We start from the raw sequence: 10,800 nt of genomic DNA, 5'->3' as shown, positions 1-10,800 counted from the left end.
TCACCCTCTCCCCCTCTCCCTCCCTCTCTCCCCTCTCTCCCCTCTCTCACCCTCTCTCCCCTCTCTCCCCCTCTCACCCTCTCCCCTCTCTCCCCCCTCTCCCCTCTCTCCCCCTCTCCCCCTCTCTCTCCCCTCTCCCCCTCTCCCCCTCTCCCCTCTCCCCTCTCTCCCCTCTCTCCCCTCTCCCCTCTCTCACCCTCTCACCCTCTCTCCCCTCTCTCCCCTCTCTCCCCTCTCCCCCTCTCTCCCTCTCTCCCCCCTCTCCCCCTCTCCCCTCTCTCCCCCTCTCCCCCTCTCTCACCCTCTCTCCCCCTCTCCCCCCCCTCTCTCCCCTCTCTCCCCCTCTCCCCCTCTCCCCCTCTCCCCCTCTCACCCTCTCTCCCCCTCTCCCCCTCTCTCACCCTCTCCCCCTCTCTCCCCCTCTCCCCTCTCTCTCCCCTCTCTCACCCTCTCCCCTCTCCCCTCTCTCCCCCTCTCCCCCTCTCACCCTCTCTCCCCTCTCTCCCCCTCTCCCCTCTCTCTCCCCCTCTCTCCCTCCTCCCCCTCTCCCTCTCTCTCCCCCTCTCCCCCTCTCCCCCCCTCTCACCCCCTCTCTCCCCTCTCCCCCTCTCTCCCCTCTCCCCTCTCACCCTCTCCCCCTCTCCCCCTCTCTCCCCCTCTCCCCTCCCTCTCTCCCCTCTCTCCCCCTCCCCCTCTCCCCTCTCTCTCTCCCTCTCTCCCCTCTCCCTCTCCCCTCTCTCACCCTCTCTCCCCTCTCCCCCTCTCCCCCTCTCCCCCCTCTCTCCCCTCTCTCCCCTCTCCCCCTCTCACCCTCTCTCCCCTCTCACCCTCTCCCTCTCCCCCTCTCACCCTCTCTCCCTCTCTCCCTCTCTCACCCTCTCCCCCTCTCACCCTCTCTCCCCTCTCTCCCTCTCCCCCTCTCCCCTCTCTCCCCTCTCCCTCTCCCCCCTCTCCCCTCTCCCTCTCCCCCTCTCACCCTCTCTCCCCCTCTCTCCCTCTCTCCCCCTCTCACCCTCTCCCCCTCTCCCCCTCCCCTCTCTCCCTCTCCCCCTCTCCCCTCTCTCCCCTCTCCCCTCTCCCCCTCTCTCTCCCTCTCCCCTCTCTCCCCCTCTCACCCTCTCTCCCCTCTCCCCCTCTCTCCCTCTCTCCCCTCTCCCCCTCTCCCCTCTCCCCCTCTCTCCCTCTCTCCCTCTCTCCCCCTCTCCCCCTCTCCCCCTCTCCCCCCTCTCTCTCACCCTCTCTCCCCTCTCTCCCCTCTCCTCTCACCCTCTCCCCCTCTCCCCTCTCTCCCCTCTCACCCTCTCACCCCCTCTCCCCCTCCCCTTCTCCCCTCTCCCCTCTCTCTCACCCTCTCCCCTCTCTCCCCTCTCCCCCTCTCTCCCCTCTCTCCCCCTCTCACCCTCTCACCCACTCTCTCCCCCTCTCACCCTCTCCCCCTCTCCCCCTCTCTCCCTCTCCCCTCTCCCCTCTCTCTCCCCTCTCCCCCCTCTCCCCTCCCCCTCTCCCCCTCTCTCCCCTCTCCCCCTCTCCCCTCTCTCCCTCTCTCTCACCCTCTCTCCCCCTCTCACCCTCTCCCCTCTCTCCCCCTCTCCCCTCTCTCCCCCTCTCACCCTCTCTCCCTCTCTCTCCCCTCTCCCCCTCTCCCCCTCTCACCCCTCTCTCCCTCTCTCCCCCTCTCACCCTCTCCCCTCTCTCCCCTCTCCCCCTCTCACCCTCTCTCCCCTCTCTCCCCCTCTCCCCCTCTCTCCCCCTCTCCCCCTCTCACCCTCTCTCCCCTCTCTCCCCCTCCCCCCTCTCACCCTTCTCCCCCTCTCCCCTCTCTCCCCTCTCCCCTCTCCCCTCTCTCTCACCCTCTCTCTCCCCCTCTCCCCTCTCTCTCCCTCTCACCTCTCCCCCTCACCCCTCTCCCTCCCCCCCTCTCTCCCCTCTCTCTCCTCTCCCCTCTCACCCTCTCTCCCTCTCACCCTCTCCCCTCTCCCCCTCTCTCTCCCCTCTCCCCTCTCACCCTCTCCCCCTCTCTCTCCCCTCTCACCCTCTCACCCTCCCCCTCTCTCCCTCTCCCCTCTCTCCCCTCTCTCTCTCACCCTCCCCTCTCTCCCCTCCCTCTCTCCCCTCTCCCCCTCTCCCCCTCTCCCCCCTCTCTCCCCTCTCCCCTCTCTCTCCCCTCTCTCCCTCTCACCCTCTCCCTCCCCCTCTCCCCTCTCTCTCCCTCTCTCCCCCTCTCACCCTCACCCTCTCTCCCCCTCACCCTCTCCTCACCCTCTCTCCCCTCTCTCCCCTCTCCCCTCCCCCTCTCTCCCTCTCCCCTCTCTCCCCTCTCTCCCTCTCCCCTCTCCCCTCTCCCCTCTCACCCTCTCTCCCTCTCTCTCTCCCTCTCACTCTCTCTCCTCCCTCTCTCCCCTCTCTCCCTCTCTCACCCTCTCTCCCTCTCTCCCCTCTCTCCCTCTCTCACCCTCTCTCCCCCTCTCTCTCCCCTCTCTCCCCTCTCACCCTCTCCCCCTCTCTCCCCTCTCTCCCCCTCTCTCCCCCTCTCCCCTCTCCCCTCTCTCCCCCTCTCCCCCTCTCCCCTCTCACCCTCTCACCCCCTCTCCCCCTCTCTCTCTCTCACCCTCTCTCCCTCTCTCTCTCTCTCTCCCTCTCTCACCCTCACTCCCTCTCTCTCCCTCAATCCCTCTCACCCTCTCACCCTCTCTCCCTCTCCCCCCTCCCCCCCCCTCTCACCCTCTCTCCCCCTCTCTCCCTCTCTCCCCCTCTCACCCTCTCACCCTCTCCCCCTCTCACCCTCTCACCCTCTCTCCCCTCTCCCCTCTCCCCTCTCTCCCTCTCTCTCCCCTCTCACCCCCTCTCACCCTCTCACCCTCTCTCCCTCTCTCCCCCTCTCACCCTCTCTCCCTCTCTCCCCCTCTCACCCTCTCACCCTCTCTCCCCCTCTCCCCTCTCTCCCCCTCTCTCCCCCTCTCTCTCCCCTCTCTCCCCCTCTCCCCTCTCTCCCTCTCCTCTCCCCTCTCTCCCCCTCTCACCCTCTCACCCTCTCCCCCTCTCCCCTCTCACCCTCTCTCCCCCTCTCACCCTCTCACCCCCTCTCCCCCTCTCTCACCCTCTCACCCTCTCCCCCTCTCACCCTCTCACCCTCTCTCACCCTCTCACCCTCTCTCACCCTCTCCCCCTCTCACCCTCTCACCCTCTCTCCCTCTCACCCTCTCACCCTCTCCCCCTCTCCCTCTCTCACCCTCTCCCCCTCTCACCCTCTCCCCCTCTCACCCTCTCACCCTCTCCCCCTCTCCCCCTCTCCCCCTCTCTCCCTCTCTCCCCCTCTCACCCTCTCACCCTCTCTCCCTCTCTCCCCCTCTCCCCCTCTCACCCTCTCTCCCTCTCTCCCCCTCTCACCCTCTCACCCTCTCTCCCCTCTCTCTCCCCCTCTCCCCCTCTCCCCCTCTCTCCCCCTCTCACCCTCTCCCCCTCTCACCCTCTCACCCTCTCTCCCCTCTCTCACCCTCTCTCCCCCTCTCACCCTCTCCCCCTCTCTCCCCCTCTCACCCTCTCTCACCCTCTCTCCCCCTCTCCCCCTCTCACCCTCTCTCCCTCTCTCCCCCTCTCTCCCCCTCTCACCCTCTCCCCCTCTCCCCCTCTCACCCCCTCTCTCACCCTCTCTCCCTCTCCCCCTCTCACCCTCTCTCCCCTCTCACCCTCTCTCCCCCTCTCACCCTCTCTCCCCCTCTCACCCTCTCTCCCCCTCTCACCCTCTCCCCCTCTCACCCTCTCCCTCTCTCACCCTCTCCCCCTCTCCCCCTCTCCCCCTCTCACCCTCTCTCCCCCTCTCCCCCTCTCTCCCTCTCTCCCCCTCTCACCCTCTCTCCCCCTCTCACCCTCTCACCCTCTCCCCCTCTCTCCCTCTCTCCCCTCTCTCACCCTCTCCCCCTCTCACCCTCTCACCCCTCTCTCCCTCTCTCCCTCTCTCACCCTCTCTCCCCCTCTCCCCCTCTCACCCTCTCACCTCTCTCACCCTCTCACCCCTCTCTCCCTCTCTCCCTCTCACCCTCTCTCCCTCTCCCCCTCTCCCCCTCTCACCCTCTCTCTCCCCCTCTCTCCTCTCTCCCTCCCTCTCACCCTCTCTCCCCTCTCTCCTCCCCTCTCACCCTCTCTCCCCCTCTCTCTCCCCTCTCTCTCACCCTCTCACCCTCTCTCCCCTCTCCCCCTCTCACCCTCTCTCCCCCTCTCACCCTCTCTCCCCCTCTCACCCTCTCACCCTCTCTCCCCCTCTCTCCCCCTCTCACCCTCTCACCCTCTCTCCCCCTCTCCCCCTCTCACCCTCTCACCCTCTCCCCCTCTCACCCTCTCTCACCCTCTCTCCCCCTCTCCCCTCTCTCCCTCTCTCCCCCTCTCCCCCTCTCACCCTCTCACCCTCTCTCCCCCTCTCCCCCTCTCACCCTCTCCCCCTCTCACCCTCTCCCCCTCTCACCCTCTCTCCCCCTCTCTCCCCCTCTCACCCTCTCCCTCTCACCCTCTCACCCTCTCTCCCCCTCTCCCCCTCTCACCCTCTCTCCCCCTCTCCCCCTCTCACCCTCTCACCCTCTCACCCTCTCACCCTCTCTCCCTCTCACCCTCTCCCTCTCACCCTCTCTCCCCCTCTCTCCCTCTCTCCCACCCTCTCACCCTCTCTCCCCCTCACCCTCTCACCCTCTCACCCTCCCTCCCTCCCTCTCACCCTCTCTCCCTCCCTCTCACCCTCTCTCCCTCTCACCCTCTCACCCTCTCACCCTCTCACCCTCTCACCCTCTCACCCTCTCACCCTCTCTCCCCCTCTCCCCTCTCCCCTCTCACCCTCTCCCCCTCTCACCCTCTCACCCTCTCTCCCTCTCTCCCTCTCTCCCCTCTCCCCCTCTCACCCTCTCTCCCCCTCTCACCCTCTCACCCTCTCCCTCTCTCCCCCTCCCCCTCTCTCCCTCTCTCCCCCTCTCTCCCCCTCTCACCCTCTCTCCCTCTCCCCCTCTCTCTCCCTCTCACCCTCTCTCCCTCTCTCCCTCTCTCTCCCTCTCTCCCCTCTCACCCTCTCACCCTCTCCCCCTCTCTCCCCCTCTCACCCTCTCTCTCTCCCTCTCTCCCCCTCTCACCCTCTCTCCCTCTCTCCCCCTCTCCCCCTCTCCCCTCTCTCCCCCTCTCACCCTCTCTCCCCCTCTCTCCCCTCTCTCCCCTCTCTCACCCTCTCCCCCTCTCACCCTCTCTCCCCTCTCACCCTCCCCCTCTCCCCTCTCACCCTCTCTCCCCCTCTCACCCTCTCCCCTCTCACCCTCTCTCCCTCTCCCCTCTCACCCTCTCCCTCTCACCCTCCCTCTCTCTCTCTCTCTCCCTCTCACCCTCTCCCCCTCTCACCCTCTCCCTCTCACCCTCTCACCCTCTCCCCCTCTCCCCCTCTCCCTCTCTCACCCTCTCCCCCTCTCCCCTCTCCCCTCTCTCTCCCTCTCCCCCCTCTCCCCCTCCCCCTCTCACCCTCTCCCCTCTCACCCTCTCCTCTCCCCTCTCACCCTCTCCCCTCTCACCCTCTCCCTCCCTCTCACCCTCTCTCCCCTCTCACCCTCTCTCCCCCTCTCTCACCTCTCTCACCCTCTCACCCTCTCACCCTCTCTCCCTCTCACCCTCTCACCCTCTCTCACCCTCTCTCCCCCTCTCACCCTCTCTCCCCCTCTCACCCTCTCACCCTCTCACCCTCTCACCCTCTCTCCCCCTCTCCCCCTCTCCCCCTCTCACCCTCTCTCCCCCTCTCTCCCTCACCCTCTCACCCTCTCACCCTCTCTCCCCCTCTCACCCTCTCACCCTCTCTCCCCTCTCTCCCCTCTCACCCTCTCACCCTCTCTCCCCCTCTCCCCTCTCACCCTCTCTCACCCTCTCCCCCTCTCTCCCCCTCTCACCCTCTCACCCTCTCTCCCCTCTCACCCTCTCTCCCCCTCTCCCCTCTCACCCTCTCTCCCCCTCTCACCCTCTCACCCTCTCACCCTCTCTCCCCCTCTCCCCCTCTCTCCCCCTCTCACCCTCTCTCCCCCTCTCACCCTCTCCCCCTCTCACCCTCTCTCCCCCTCTCACCCTCTCTCCCCCTCTCACCCTCTCACCCTCTCACCCTCTCCCCCTCTCACCCTCTCCCCCTCTCACCCTCTCACCCCCTCTCACCCTCTCACCCTCTCTCACCCTCTCACCCTCTCACCCTCTCACCCTCTCTCCCCCTCTCCCCCTCTCACCCTCTCACCCTCTCACCCCCTCTCACCCTCTCTCCCCCTCTCACCCTCTCACCCTCTCTCCCTCTCTCCCCCTCTCACCCTCTCTCACCCTCTCACCCTCTCTCTCTCTCTCACCCTCCTCTCACCCTCTCTCCCTCTCTCCCCCTCTCACCCTCTCCCCCTCTCCCCCTCTCCCCCTCTCTCCCCTCTCCCCCTCTCCCCCTCTCACCCTCTCTCCCCCTCTCACCCTCTCTCCCTCTCTCCCCTCTCACCCTCTCTCCCCCTCTCACCCTCTCTCCCTCTCACCCTCTCACCCTCTCTCCCCCTCTCACCCTCTCCCCCTCTCCCCCTCTCACCCTCTCTCCCCCTCTCCCCCTCTCACCCTCTCTCCCCCTCTCACCCTCTCACCCTCTCTCCCTCTCTCACCCTCTCCCCTCTCCCCTCTCCCCTCTCCCCTCTCCCCTCCCCCTCTCTCTCCCCTCTCTCCCCTCTCCCCCTCTCCCCCCTCACCCTCTCCCCTCTCACCCTCTCACCCTCTCTCCCCCTCTCCCCCTCTCACCCTCTCTCCCCCTCTCACCCCTCCCCTCCCCCTCTCCCCCTCTCTCCACCCTCTCCCCTCTCTCACCCTCTCTCCCCTCTCCCCCCTCTCCCCCCCCCTCCCCTCTCCCCCTCTCACCCTCTCCCCCTCTCACCCTCTCTCCCCCTCTCCCCCTCTCTCCCCTCTCCCCTCTCTCCCTCTCCCCTCTCTCTCACCCTCACCCTCTCTCCCCCTCTCACCCTCTCACCCTCTCTCCCCCTCTCCCCCTCTCTCCCTCTCTCCCCCTCTCACCCTCTCACCCTCTCTCCCCTCTCACCCTCTCACCCTCTCTCCCTCTCTCCCCCTCTCACCCTCTCACCCTCTCTCCCCCTCTCCCCCTCTCCCCTCTCCCCTCTCTCTCCCCTCTCTCCCCTCTCACCCTCTCTCCCCCTCTCTCCCCTCTCTCCCCTCTCCCCTCTCTCTCCCCCCTCTCCCCTCTCTCCTCCCCTCTCCCTCTCTCTCCCCTCTCCCCCTCTCCCCCTCTCTCCCCCTCTCCCCCTCTCTCCCCTCTCTCCCCTCTCACCCTCTCTCCCCCTCTCACCCTCTCACCCTCTCTCCCCCTCTCACCCTCTCTCCCTCTCTCCCCCTCTCCCCCTCTCACCCTCTCTCCCCCTCTCACCCTCTCTCCCCCTCTCTCCCTCTCACCCTCTCTCCCTCTCTCCCCCTCTCTCCCCCTCTCACCCTCTCTCCCCCTCTCCCCCTCTCCCCCTCTCCCCCTCTCACCCTCTCCCCCTCTCACCCTCTCTCCCTCTCCCCCCCTCTCACCCTCTCACCCTCTCTCCCTCTCTCCCCCTCTCACCCTCTCACCCTCTCCCCCTCTCACCCTCTCACCCTCTCCCCCTCTCACCCTCTCACCCTCTCTCCCCCTCTCTCCCCCTCTCACCCTCTCACCCTCTCCCCCTCTCACCCTCTCTCACCCTCTCTCCCTCTCTCCCCCTCTCTCCCCCTCTCACCCTCTCCCCCTCTCACCCTCTCTCCCCCTCTCCCCCTCTCACCCTCTCACCCTCTCTCCCTCTCTCCCCCTCTCCCCCTCTCTCCCTCTCCCCCTCTCCCCTCTCTCACCCTCTCACCCCTCTCTCACCCTCTCTCTCCCCCCTCTCACCCTCTCTCTCCCTCCCTCTCACCCTCTCTACACCCACCCTCTCTCCCTCCCTCTCACCCTCTCTCCCCCTCTCCCCCTCTCACCCTCTCACCCTCTCTCCCTCTCTCCCTCTCTCCCCCTCTCCCCCTCTCTCCCCCTCTCACCCTCTCACCCTCTCTCCCCCTCTCCCCCTCTCACCCTCTCACCCTCTCTCCCTCTCTCCCTCTCCCTCTCTCCCCCTCTCCCCCTCTCACCCTCTCTCCCCCTCTCACCCTCTCTCCCCCTCTCACCCTCTCACCCTCTCTCTCCCCTCTCTCCCCCTCTCACCCTCTCCCCCTCTCACTCTCTCTCCCTCTCTCTCCCTGCATGCCTGTCTCTGTCTGTCTGTGCGCCTCTCTCTCTCTCTGTCTATCTTTCTGTCTCTGTGTCTGGTTTTCCCCCTCCCTCCTTTCCCTCCCACCTCCCCCTTTTACCCTCCCCTCCCCCTCTCCCACTACCCCTCTGTCTCTCTCTCAAGTCTCTGTCTTCCCTTGTCTCTTTCTCCTTCTCTCTCTCTATGTCTCTCTATCTTTCTCTCTCGAGCTGTCTCCCTGTCTGCCTGTCTCTCTGTCTTTCCCCCTCCCACTTCCCACCTTCCTCTTCTCTCCCCTCCTCTCTCTCTTTCCTTCTCTCTCTCTCCCTCTGTCCCTGTCTCTGTCTCTGTCTGTCTGTCTCTCTCTCTCTCTCCATCTCTCTCTCTCTCTCCAGTCTCTCTCTGTCTTTGCCTCTGTCTCTATCTTTCTGTATCACTCTAGATCTCTCTCACTTTCTGTATGTTTCAGAGAAACATAGAAACCTGCAGCACGTTACAGGCCCTTCGGCCCACAATGTTGTGCCAACCATGTAACCTACTCTAGAAACCGCCTAGATTTTCCTACCACATCGCCCTCTATTTGTCTAAGTTCCATGTACCTATCTAAGTGACTCTTAAAAGATCCTATCATTTACACCTCCACCAATGCCGCTGGCCGCCCATTCCACACACCCACCACTCTCTGTACCTACTTCCAAGCTCCTTAAAACTATACCCCCTCGTGCAAGCCATTTCAGCTCTGAGAAAAAGCCTCTGACTATCCACACGATCAATGCCTCTCATCATCTTATACACCTCTATCAAGTCACCTCTCATCCTCCGTTGCTCCAAGGAGAAAAGGCAAGGTTCACTCAACCTTTTCTCATAAGGCATGCTCTCCAATCCAGGCAACACCTTTGTAAATCTCCTCTGCACCCTTCCTATAGTTTCCACACCGTTCCTGTAGTGAGGTGATCAGAAATGAACACAGTACTCCAAGTGGGGTCTGACCATGTCCTATATAGCTGTAACATTACCTCATGGATCTTGAACTCAATACACCATATGCCTTCCTAACAATACTGTCAACAGCTTTGAGTGTCCTATGGATATGGACTCCAGTATCTCCCTGCCAAAGGTCTTACCATTTATACAAAATTCTGTCTTCAAGTTTGACCTACTGAAATGAACCACTTCACACTTATCTGGGTTGAACTCCATCTGCCACTTCTCAACCCAGTTCTGCATCCTATCAATGTCCCGTTGTCACCTCTGACAGCCCTCCACACTATCCACAACACCCCCAATCTTTGTGTCATCAGCAAACTTACTAATCCACCCTTCTACTTCCTCATCCAGGACATTTATAAACATCACAAAGAGCTGGGGTCCCAGAACAGATCCCTGAGGCACACCGCTGGTCACCAACTTCCATGCAGAATACAACCACCCTTTTCCTTCTGTGGGCAAGCCAATTCTGGAAACACAAAGGAAAGTCTCCTTGGATCCCATGTCTCCTTACTTTCTCCATAAGCCTTACATGGGGAACCTTATCAAATGCCTTACTGAAATCCATATACACTACATCTACTGCTCTACCTTCATCAATGTGCTTAGTCACATCCTCAAAGAATTCAATCAGGCTCATAAGCCACGACCTGCCTTTGACAAAGCCATACTGACTATTCCTGATCATATTATGTCTCTCCAAATGTTCATAAATCCTGCCTCTCTGGATCTTCTCCAACAACTTGCCCACCACGGAAGTAAGACTCACTGGTCTATAATTTCCTGGGCTATCTCTACTCCCGTTCTTGAATAAGGAAACAACATCTGCAATCCTCCAATCCTCCGGAACCTCTTCCATCCCCATTGATGATCCAAAGATCATCGCCAGAGGCTGAGCAATCTCCTTCCTCACCTCCCACAGTAGCCTAGGGTACATCTAGTCCAGTCCCGGTGACTTATCCAACTTGATGCTTTCCAAAAGCTCCAGCACATCCTCTTTCTTAATATCTACATGCTCAAGCTTTTCAGTCCACTGTAGGTCATCCCTACAATCGCCAAGATCCTTTTCCGTAGTGAATACTGAAGCAAAGTACTCATTCAGTACCTCTGCCATCTCCTCTGGTTCCATACACACTTTTCCACTGTCACATTTGATAGGTCCTATTCTCACACGTCTCATCCTCTTGCTGTTAACATACTTGTGGAATGCCCTGGGGTTTTCATTAATCCTGCCCGCCAAGGCCTTCTCATGGCCCCTTCTGGCTCTCCTAGTTTCGTTCTTAAACTCCTTCCTACTAGCATTATAATCTTGTAGATCTCTATCATTACCTCATTTTTTGAACCTTTCGTAAGCTTTCCTCCCTCTCCCTCTCTCACCCCTGCCCCTTCCCCTTCCCCCTTCCCCTTCCCCTGCCAGCTCCCCTTCCCCTCTTGCCTTCTTCTCTCTCCCTCTTTTCCCCTTTTCTCCCCTCTCTCCCCTCTTCCCCCCACTCTCCCATCTTTCCTCTCCCCTTTCCCCTCTCCCCCTCTCCCTCCATTCTCTTCCCCTTTCCCCTCTCTCCCCATTCACCCTCTCTCCCCCTCTTCCCCTCTA

Source organism: Mobula hypostoma, chromosome 3 (genome assembly GCF_963921235.1).
Source record: "Mobula hypostoma chromosome 3, sMobHyp1.1, whole genome shotgun sequence".
Classification (NCBI taxonomy): Eukaryota; Metazoa; Chordata; class Chondrichthyes; order Myliobatiformes; family Myliobatidae; genus Mobula; species Mobula hypostoma.
The sequence above is the reverse complement of the archived record's forward strand: the minus strand, read 5'-3'. Positions refer to the sequence as shown.